The sequence below is a fragment of the Macaca fascicularis genome, chromosome 7 (genome assembly GCF_037993035.2).
Source record: "Macaca fascicularis isolate 582-1 chromosome 7, T2T-MFA8v1.1".
In the NCBI taxonomy this organism is placed as follows: Eukaryota; Metazoa; Chordata; class Mammalia; order Primates; family Cercopithecidae; genus Macaca; species Macaca fascicularis.
The window spans coordinates 104635829-104648168 of NC_088381.1; the positions used below are offsets into that span (position 1 = coordinate 104635829).

Genomic DNA, 12340 nt, shown 5'->3' on the forward strand with positions numbered 1-12340 from the left:
ACTCTTGGGAGTGGACATTCTGGGCCTCAACTGAACACCTGGGGTGCTTACAGAGCCCTTCCACCTGGCTGGACTTGAACTCCAACCCTTGCCTCCTCAGCATCAAGGGGCTGTTGAAGTCTCTGCTCATCTCTATAGCTTTCCAACTGCTGGAGTGTTTCCCCCTGGGTTTCTTGGAGTTTCCTCCTGCTCATATGTGGCTCAAGAGATGGCAAATGCCTCAAGGGGAAATTGCATATAGATCTTTGGGCTCTTGTCTTAGCAGTTTCCCTCTTCACCAGGATCTTTACTTCTCAGGTCTCAGACATTTGGCATCCCTGAACACCAACCTACAACCCCCTCCTCAGTCCAGAGGTGGTTTTGACTCCTTCCCCCAACACTTCCCACAAGACTTAGCAAAGCCTTTAGGTAAAAAGCCTGGGTGAAAGTAGAACTTACTTCTCTAGGCTTCCTTCCCTCAGGTCTTGTAGCCTCCCATCAGTTCTGCATGCTTCGGTAGCTCTCCAATGCCTTCAAAAGTAGTTTTGTGTATTTTGTCTATTGCTTACTGTTATTTTCAGCAGGAGGGGTCTTCTGATGCAAGCCACTCTGTGCTGTCTGAAACCAAGAGTCTCTATAATATTATCTTTCAAAATCCTAACTCAACCTGCCTCTTATTTCACTTCAAATGTTCTTTTGCTTTTACTTACTTCATTTTTTAATCTACTTGAGTATTTGAGTTTTATGTATACAGTTTTTGTCCCTCTGCTTATTCAACTCTAGACAGGAAGTGCTTTAAGGAGAACAGTAGTGAAGACAGAACACGTTCAAAGAAATGGAAGCAGACAGTTTGCATTTCACTTTGGTCTTCCTCAGCCTTCACAGTTTCCCTAATTAGACTACTCCCAGTGCCGGTCAGCATCATTTGCCAGCGGTGAAGTGCCCGAATCTAAAAACTACATGCCAAAATCTAATGCCTCACCTTCACACACCTGCATGGCCATGAAAATCATTCTACTGTTTTCCTGAGATTGTTATAAAGATGTTACTCTTCTGGGGTTATAGACAAATTATCATGTTTAGAATTTTGGTCTTAATGATACCATGGGTGTCATAAATTTTCTTGCTCTTTGTTTTGATTTGATTATACATTTTTTAATATTAATATGTCCAGAATAGCTAAGCATATGAAACTAGTAATTATTTAATTAAATTCAACAAACACAAATTGGGTGATGATTATATATGATTATATATAAAGAACTATGTGATACACTATAAGAGCCCCAAATATTATTTCATCACAGTTCTACATATTTACATAACAATGAATAGTTACAAGTAATTGGCTACAATATAAGGTACTAAAAATAAAACTAGCTAACAATCATTATGTGTATATTTATATGCCATATATTAATACTGAGTGCTAGCAATGCAATAAAGTAAGTATGGTTATTGTCTCCATATTACAAATGAAAAAACTGAAGTACAACGAGGTTAAGTAATTTGTCCAAGGTCCCAAAACTTCTAAGTGGAATTCTAATCCAGGTCTCTTTGATCCCCAAGATAAGTGTTGTTATAGAGGAACAAAGTGCTACAAGAGAACAGAAGGAGGAAATTATTTCCCTTTTGGATGATGAGAGACATCAAAGAGAAAACAGCACATGAGCTGGACGTCTTTGGATGACTGGAATTTCCACAGGTGGAAAGAAGGGAAAGGACATTCTTGGCTAATGAATATGCATGAGAAATATGCATAGAAAAATTGTTTCAGGAGTTATAATTGTTCCAGAAGGGCTGGAACATAAGAGGTATCTAATGATATTGGGTAAAATAAAGCCTGAAAGATTCAAACCAGACGGTAAAATTTTTTCCAACACTTAGTGGTAAAATCTTATCATCATATAATATCTATGGATCAGGAACTTGGGCATTGTTTAGCTAGGTGACTCTGGAACGCCAAACACTAGAAAGTCATTGAAATTTCTTCTTACTCATCACCCACATCCATTGTCAAATCATTGTAAAGAGTTTAATTATCGGCATTTTTCTCTCTAATGAAATAATATCTTATACTTGTCAGTATCTCAGATTCCGTGGAAAAAGACAGAAGGTCTGTGGTAGGCTCTGGGAGAACAGTATGAACACAAGGTTGTAGACAGAGACAGTTCATGGGGTTAAGGAGTGAACAGGTAGTTAAGAAACATTTTTGAAATGTAACACATATTTTATTTTACACATGAAGCCAGGTCTTTAGTTATCAATATGTCTTATTGCTTAATGAGTTATATCGCAACATTCTTTCAATTTTCGTTCCTTTACAAATAGTGTCAATCTCTGGAAATTTTATTATTTGAATTTCAAAATGTATGTTGACCCGTTTACTGAAAATGTATAATATACGAAATGGTAATTCTCCTTTTGGTTCTTGATTCTTCTAATATAGGAGAGGTTTTATGTAAAAAAATTTAAAAAACTAATTCATCTAACAATAAACTCACAACCTCTCTTTAAGAGTTTCCAAAATGTATCTAACACTTTATCTCATTTTCTGTCATCACTGAGACTGTGACTATGTTAGATTTTTTGGTATCTTGTTTTCCTCTGAGTTCTCTGTGGCCACACAAAGAGAGTGACAAACACTATTTATCAGCAGGACAACCAAGCCATTGTATAACGCTGGCATTTTCTCTAGGATTTGGTGACTATATATTTCAACATATATTGTAATCATGTGATGATTCTTCACTCCCATCTGACAATTCATCTAAGGAACTTTGGTTAAATGCCTTACTTCAATTTTCATGAAGTTTTCCTGGTTATTACCCAATTCATCTTGAGATAGGCCAAGACACCCGCAGGTGAAATAACCGAGTTAAGTTCACTCAGTGAGTCTTAACCTCACACTGTGTCTGGTAACTACCCTTTGGAGATGGTTCTGTCCTAAGGACCACAGGTCCAAACCTCGGTCTCAGAATGATGGTGCCACATGTCAAAAGACATGTGTAATCTAATTCCATTTGCCTAAGACTTTTTTTTAAAAAACAAAACAAAACAAACTAAACCTCTGCATTCTTTGAGTGTTGATATCACGATCAATTTTTCTGGGAATCCCACTAAACCCCTTTCTGCTGAAGTTTTCTTGTACATAGACCAGAAACATTGTCAGCAGTCATACCATCCCTAGATGAAATTCAGCCAACTGAGATGAGATACGTGACAAGGCTTTGAACTCAAAGAAGGAATGGTGTAAACGTGAGGTGCTACTTCTGTGATTGCTAGTACCACTCTTTTGTTATTGACAAAATAGGCAGCATGATAGAGGATGAGGAAGACACTGGATGAATCCCAGCCCCAACAAATACAGCTGTGGAATGCTGGGCAAGTCCCTTAACAACTCTTATTTGTTTCTTGACCAGAAAACTAGAACTGTACTCCTCATCCTCCTGCCTGCTAGGGCTCTTATGAGGACCAAGGAGGTCATATACATGGACACTTCACAAACAATAAAGGACCAAAATGGTAACAGTGGTTTTGAATCTAATGACTATTAAACAATACTATCAGAATCTCCTCCCTTCCTCCAATTCCAAACCACCTGGAAGACTTGCAGGAAAGGCAAAGCTAAAATCATGAAACCAGTCAAAAATGCATTAAGTCATTGACGAAAATAAACTATGAACTCCTTTAACCTTGTCTATGTCAAATCATGCCTAAGTTATTTTCTACAATAAGATAATCAGGCACAGGTAGAAAAGTGCTTTTAGGAAGTTCTCTTTTTCCATCTCATTTGAAAATGTTCGGTTTTAACCACCACTAGAAAAAGGATTTTGGTTTTGGTAAAGCCATACTTTCCCAATAACGTGACTGTACTTCCAGCCCATTAGAAAGCCAGAATAAATTTAAAGTAAGGCCTAAAAATATTTCCAATGGGAAATACCCCATTGGCTATGGAATCCCACCTTTCCCCTCCAGTTTGATTAACACTCCACAAACATGCGGAATGGGAGCTCAGGCTCTGAACTGAAGACACCAACCTTCCTAGAAGAAAACTATTTCCACACAAACAACTGGTCCTCCTTGCCTTCTTGTCAGCACCACACGCTGAGGGAGGCTGTGTTTGGTCTCTTAATCAGGCCTTGCTGACGGGCTGACATCACTGCAAACGTTTTCACTTACTCTTTGGCAACAGTTAAATCCTTGCCAAAGGCCAGTCAGTAAGTCGGAAAGCATTGTGAGAGAGGGGCTGGGGGAGTCGGAGTGTGAGTGTCAGCTAGCAGTCTGTGGTGATGACAGCAGGGAAATCTAGGAGCTGAAACCATTTTAAAGGTCACTCTGTGGCAGAACAAAAGACCTCTGATTTAGAAAAGGAAACAGAACTCTGGGCCATCGAAGCCCTGGGATGCTGCCCTCTGAGCACTCTGCAGATTCATCATTTGCTCCCTGATTGTGAAGACTGGGGAGTAACTGTTACTTTACAACCCAATACAGCTTCCGCCAGCAACTGTGTGGCTTAGCAGTAGTACGGAATAATCTGATAAGACAGAAAAGCCAAATAATGTATCCATGGTCCAACTGCCTGTTGTTTTCAAAAATATTGAAATAAGTCACTGCCTTTTCTTCTTTGGTATTCTTTCTCCTGACCCTTCATCCTTTAATTTTCAACCTTAAATTGCTAAATAATCTCAATGTAAAGTTCTTAGCTACATAACATAACCTTTCTGTAAAAAGATATTACATATACTTGATGACTAAAAATTTATGAATATTCATATGTGGAAGATAGAAAAGTTGATCTCATAGAAGCTGACAGTAGAATAATGGTTACTAGAGACTGGGAAAGGTAGTGAGAAGGGGAGAACAGTTAGAGGTGGGTTAAAGGGCTGGGTGTGGTAGCACACGCCTGTAATCCCAGCACTTTAGGAGGCCAAGGCAGATGGATCATTTGAGGTCAGGAGTTTGAGACCAGCCTGGCCAACATAGTGAAATCCTGTCTCTACAAAAGATATAAAAAATTAGCCAGGTGTGGTGGCAGGCACCTGTAGTGCCCAGCTACTCAGAAGGCTGAGGCAGGAGAATTGCTTGAAACGGGGTGGGGGTGGGGGCAGAGGTTGCAGTGAGGTGAGATTATGCCACTGCACTGCAGCCTGGGTGACAGAGCTTTTTAAATTTATTTTTATTTTTATTTTATTTCATTTTTTAATAAAGAGGTGGGTTAATGGGCACAAAATTACAGCTAAGTGGGATGAAAAATTCTAGTGTTCCACAGCACTGTAGGATGACTATAGCTAACAATAATATATTACATACTTTCAGATAGCTAGGAGAGATTTTTAATGTTTCTAATACAAGAAATGATAAATGTTTGAAGTGATAGATCTGTTAATTACTTTGATTTCATCACTATACATTGCATGTACTGAAATGTCACTCTATACCCCTTAAATCTGTACAATTATATCAATTTAAAAAATCAATTAAAATGTATGAGTATGATATACCAAAGTTAACAAACCATTTTAAAAGAAACACAGATTATTTAAGAATAATAGTAGTACGTCCATGCCTGAATTAAGATAATCTCTTCTCACATTTTCTTTCCGAATCAGGAGAAGACTTGGAAGAAGAAAATGTCTTCAGCCTATGGAAGCCATATTCTAGACCTAGGTCCATCGCTTTTAAGACATGCCAGATAAATTTGCTATAGTTTATTCTCCAAATTCTAACCTATTCTATTATTTTTTTCTTGTCCCCCAACCCCCAACCCCTTTTTTTCTAACTAAAGAGGAAATTTGCTGTAGCATCATTTAAAAGCCCAGGCAGGCCATGGCTGAACTCTGGCAGTGTGGGAGCAAGAGCAGCTGGGACTCTCTGCTTTCCTTGTCATCACCACATAAAAACAAGGGAGCACTCGAGGGAGGTCCAATGGGTACCAGGAAGGGCCTCTTTGCTAAAACAAAAAGAAGGGGAGTGAAGGCAGTCAAGGCACCACTCACGGAACTCATCACAGAAGTCACAGTGCACATTTGGTGCCTACCATAAAAGGAACTCACTTGGGCAAACCAGGCTTACAAACTCAATCAACACCCAATAATCGACACAAAATGAATCCGCATGGCAGATTATCTGCTCAGGGGTCTGAGACGTAGACCTCATCTGAGTGAAGACTCAGCCAGCTGTGAACTCCACTGGATCTATAGTCTGATAAAAGCAACCAGTCCCAGGATCAGGAAATAGTGATGCCAGAATCATCCACTGCATTCCAGCTTGGCAATGCTGGGTGGATGAGTTGGTCTCTGTTAGATGGTGCAGGAGAGTTCAGAGGGGAGAGAAAAAGCAGCAGCAACTACTGGACTTCATGAAGTTGGAATTTTGTAAGTTGAAAGTTTAGGAGGAGAATGCTGATTGGTCAAGTAACTAGATTCCCGGCTGTGGGCAGAGTCAGCTCTTCCGTTGCTTTTTCAAACCAATACCCCCGCACCCACACTTCCACATGAGGGTGAGGGACGGTTTCCAGAGACTACTTTACTCAGGGGGGGTTTCTACAGGGACAGGTCTTTCTATTTTCAGACAGCCTATTTTCATGGCTTCAAAACCACCCAGTCATATTAGTTTAGGTAAACCACTTTTTAAAAAGTAGACCTACTAAGACATTGAATTGAGCCAAACACTTTGGAGTGAGTCCACTGATAAAAAGAAAATGTCCAAATCTTACTAAGTTGTAGAGCTGTGGGCATCCCACTTCCTTTGTCTGTGTCACAAGCCACTCATTCCCCTTCTTAATGAAAACAAGAGGGAGTGATTATACCTCCTGGGGCTGTGCCATTTGTGCCGTCTGAAAGGCACTTAAATGAGTGGCACATTATCTCACACATCTGGAGTTTACCAAATTAGCCAATTATGCTTGAGCTCATAAAACGAGGCCTTAAATGTCATTTAACTAGAAAATATTATAATCACCAAGTGGTCTGATTGTAAGATGATACTTGGGGCAGCATCAGTGGTTACAGAAAACAAATCGTGAAACAAAACACAGTTCAAATGCCCCCCAAATGCAACCACATATTTTCTACAGCAATTCTTTCTGAAGAATACCATATTTCTGAAGGCACCAGCAATCAACATGTTTCTCATTTGAAGCTAAGCTTAATCTGACCTAGTTGTTTCCTAGTTATTTGCCTTGAGCAAACCAATGCCCAAGAATTTTTCACATAAGAGAGCTAAGAAACAAACAGGATGAAAATTGACTGACTGAAAACCATGAACTTATCAGAAATACAGAGCTAATTACAAAGGATGGGGCAATGATTAGATTGAGTCTTGAGTTGCCAGAGCTTTGTAGTGCTGCCTCAGAATCATCAAGATTTGCTTGACTTAACATATACTGGTCTCAGAGCTTTCGTACATTACTTAAAGAAGACATAAAGCTGCTTTAAGTCGCTGTGTGATTTGAGGCTAGGAATATCAAAGACTTCAGAATAGCCATTTAAAGATTAGCCATTTACAGCCATTATTTCCATATTGTCTTCTTTCCAGCCAATAAATAACAAAATTTGATTATTTTGAAAGATCAGATACAGTCTAACGGAAAAACCACGGTTATACCTGCGTGGCTTTGGGTAAGTTATTTAACTTCAGTTACCTTATACAAAACATGGGCATGAGGATTCTATGTTGTGTTAATAGTGCTGTGTTGATAAAAATGTATGAAAAAAAAATCCTAGCATAGTTCATGGTACACTGAAGAAAATAAATATTAGTTTTAAGTCTTTCTCTACCTACATTACCAGAGTATCTTGAGTTCTGTTTAACTCCTATTTTTGCCTTATTTCAGGAAGAACAACCATTGAGCACTTTCAGAGGAGGCAGAGTGGGAGTAGAGATGGGAAGACTGTCCTGGGTTTACACTGACATAATGTATAGTCCCCTCACCCACCTGTGAACATTTCAATCACTCTTTTTAAAGGAATGACAAGTACAAAAGAGATAGGCCAACTTTCATAAGATGCTCTGAGGTAAAGGGAAGTGAGGCATGATGCATGGACACATGGCAAATACCATGATACCAGCCACTGTTTGCCAGGTGAGTTTACAAAACCAACCCTATTGGTTTTAAAGGCAGCTAATTAACTAGGCTGTATCTTTATGTCTTCTGGGCTCACTCTACTACAGTAGATGGACCTATTAGCTTATTTCTGTCAAACCAGAGACAGATGAAAAGTTGTGGTGATGATGAAGGTACTCGCAACAGTGATATTTCTTCACTGCCTTCATTTTCTATGAGTTCTCTCTTCTATGTTATAGAAAACAGCCTCTTTTGTGAAAATTAGCTAAGTGTGAGGATTCCCTATAATAGAAATCCTTACCTGGAATTTGGAATGCCTCTCTTTTTAAGCTTTAACCTCACTTCTGTAAAGCTGTGTTAAAAAACCATGTCTTTCATAAGACATGGTTTTTATTAAAAAGTACAATGTATCTATGCTTTTTAAGAAGAAAAAGAATGTTAGAAACAGTAACGGGATTTGGACTCCTGTCTGTTGAAAGCAAGTGAATTCTGAGCAGAGAGGTGAGGAATTGCATCTCTAAGAATGGTGGAGAGAACTGTTTCATTTTCTTAACGTTGGGGAAATGGGAGATTTGTGAAGATTTTAAGTGTATTAACAGACTTTAATTAATTAATTAATTTTGAGACAGAGTCTCGCTTTGTTGCCCAGGCTGGAATGCAGTGGTGCGATCTCGGCTCACTGCAAGCTCCACCTCCTGGGTTCACGCCATTCTCCTGCCTCAGCCTCCCCAGTAGCTGGGACTACAGGCGCCCACCACCATGCCCGGCTAATTTTTTTGTATTTTTTTAGGCCGGGCACGGTGCTTACGCCTGTAATCCCAGCATTTTGGGAGGCCGAGATGGGTGGATCACGAGGTCAGGAGATTGAGACCATCCTGGCTAACACAATGAAACCCCGTCTCCACTAAAAATACAGACTTTAATGTTTTTAAATAAAAGAAAAGGATGAGCTCTCAAAACCTTTAACTTGGAGGAGATAGGAAAAACCAGGAGAGGTGAATTCTCCTAATTATGTCAACAGTCAAAATTGACTAGTGCTATCTTCCCTGCAGGCCACAGGCCAAACTGGCCTCTGTGCACCTGAGTAGGAATGACAACATCTTTGAAAACGGAGTAGCTCTCAAAGAAAGTCAAAAGGAACTTCTTTGACTAGGGAAAAAAATTAACACAGTATGTGTTAAAAGGCTTTTGTCTTCTTTTCTTCTCTTTCATTTCTTTTTTGTTTTGCTTTTTTCTTTCGTTTAACCCAAGGCTATGAAATGCTCTTGCTCTGTGTAAAAATTAACAGGGAGCTTTTTATTTTGTGTTTTTACAATATTTCCATCTCTAAGACTAGAGCTCTCTGGCTTTTGGCTAACAGCATGTCCAGATTTAAAGGCATCACAGGAAGAATGTCAATTTGCTCTAGAAGCAATTATACATACAGGATAGAAAAAGCCCAATTCCACTATGTAAGGACCACACATACTGTATGTTTGTTATATCATTTGATATCAAAGCAGAAGCAGAATCATCAAATTCTTCCCAAAACACACATGAATTGAAGATCTTGGCTAAGGAACTGCCACATCCAATTCAGGAATATCTGTTACAGCTCACAGATCTCAGTAATGCTGACATTACTGTTTTGCAGGAAAGGGATACTTTCATTGGCTACATAATGCACTATGATTTTCTTAACTCTCTTGTCATAATATAAAGGTTTATATTATCAACATAGGGCATTTAGATACCACATCACTAGAGTAATAGCTAGAAGAACTTGTTGACTTTTGTCACTAGGTGACCTCAAAATATTTAATCAAACATCAAGATGATTATCATAACTTCAGAGAGGTTAGTCTATCTTCTATAGACTAAGATAACTCTTCAGTTATCATCTCTGTTTCATTTCGCATCGTTATGATGTTGGTGTGATGACTTCCATTCATTTTTAGCATACTTACTGAGTGTCTCTACTCAGTGCCAAACACAAGTGTAAGGAATACAGAGCTAATCGGGACATGACCCTTAGGAAATATATTCTTGGGGTGGGAAAAGGGAGATAGAAAATGAGCTTCATAAACCAGGATGTTGTATGCGATATTTTATATAGCATATGTAAAGAAAAGAGTGGGGAAATAATTCAGCATATGATAGAGAAAAGAGGGTCAGGGAAGGTGAAATGTGAAGTCACTTTTAAATGGAAAGGGATAGTTTCTAGGGGAGGTTTGGGGATTGGGTCCTTCAGGAATAGGGAAGAGCATGGAAAAACCCTGAGAATATGAGAGACCAGAGTGCTGCAAACTGTCTGCTATTCCTAGAGCAGATCTGAGTATGAAGAAGGACCATGCCACGAAAGCTCTGCATACTATGACAAGAAGTTTGAACTTCATACCATGAGGTATATTTTTATATATTTCCCAAATACTCTGAAGATAAAATAATTAAAACAGTATGATGCTGATATAGCTATAGATAGATGAATGAATGAAACAGAATAGGAAATGGAGAATCAAAATGGAAAATTAGAGGGTATATGTGTAGAAGTTTAATATGTGAAAAAGGCAGCATTGGCTGGGTGTGGTGGTTCACACCTGTAATCCTAGCACTTTGGGAGGCCGAGACAGGTGGATCACTTGAAGTCAGGAGTTTGAGATCAGCCTGGCCAACATGGTGAGGCCCTGTCTCTACTAAAAATACAATAATTAGCTGGGCGTGGTGGCGGGCACCTGTAATCCCAGCTACTTGGGAGGCTAACGCAGGAGAATTACTTGAACCCAGGAGGCGGAGGTTGCAGTGAGCCGAGATTGTGTCACTGCGCTGCAGCCTGTGCAATAGAGTGAGAGTTCATCTCAAAAAAAAAAAAGAAAAAAAAAAAACCCAAAAACAAAACAAAACAAAAAAAGGCAGCATTTCCAATTAGTGAGTAAAGGATAGATTTTTTTCAGCAGGTGGTGTTTGGACAATTGACTGACCATTTCAAAATGAAATTTAATTTCTGTATACCACACTGCACATTAAAAATTATCAGCTGGATTAAAAATTGTAATGTAAAAAACTACCAGAAGAAAATATTTATAATCTTGGGGCTAGAGAATTTTTTTTAATGCGACATCATTAGACATCAGGATGGAAAAGATAGATAATATAAAATTACAATCTTTAAAAATCACAAACTTCTGAAAGGTATAAGACACTATAGGTAAGACAAATGACAAGTTGGAAAAATTGTTTACAGTCTACATAATAGTCAAATGATTAGTATCTATAATACATAATAAGCACCTACAAATCAATTTTTTTAAAAATCTAATCTAAGAGAAATGGATAAAGGACACAAAATAGGCAATTCGCAAAAGAAATGATGCCTAATGATATGAAAGTATGCTCAATCCCTACAACATTCAAAGGAATGCACTTAGGACAGTTCTATTTTTCATTGGTCAGATGGTAAACGGGAGATACATATCAGTGACAGATATACCAAATAATGATTTATAATGTGTTTGAGAGTGTGTGAAGAAATAAGAAGTTTCAAATCTTAAGGGTATAAAATCAGTACATACTTTTTGGAAGGTAATTTGTCAACATCTCTCATATAAAACATGCATATCATTTGATCCTGCAAGTCCACAGCTAACAATGTACTTTATTGTACTAATATATTAAAACTATAAAAATATGTAAAAGTTATATAAATATATATGTCAATATATCAAAATATACTATATATTAAAATATATAAATAGATACAAATGCGCAAAGATAGTATGAAAATATTTATTGCACTATTGTTTATAATAGCAAGAATTTGGAAGCAACCTAAAGGTCTACCATAGAGATTAATAAATTGCAACATATAGATAAAATAAATTACTATGTTGTTAAAGAGAATATACTGGCATGGAAAGATATCCATAATACAAGTTTAACTGAAATAAATGATTAGCAGAATAGTATTTATAGTGTAACCTGGCAAGACAAGTAGTGATCTACAGCAGTTAAGAGCATGGGTTTTAGGGTCAAGCAGACCTAGATTTGATTCCCAGCTCCACTACTCACCAGAAATGTGAAACTTACTAACTTCTCTGAGTCTTCTTTATCTGTCCAATTGGAATGGAACCCAACAGAACCTACATAATACAGTTGTAAGAAGATTCCCTACTACATAATGAAGCTAAATATATACTAGTTATTATTATTCCTGTTACATATTTGAAAGATTATTTTTTCAACAATTTTCTTATAAAAACAACTTCCAAAAGCAAATACAATATTCTTTGAAAAATTATACTGGATAGTTTAAATTTT

At 37.9% G+C, this 12340-nt stretch overlaps 1 protein-coding gene across 3 annotated transcripts in view; it reads right to left on the bottom strand.

Moving 5' to 3' along the window:
* SLC25A21 (solute carrier family 25 member 21) overlaps positions 1-12340 on the bottom strand; it is a 506910-nt gene that overhangs the window by 131380 nt on the left and 363190 nt on the right. The window lies entirely within an intron of this gene.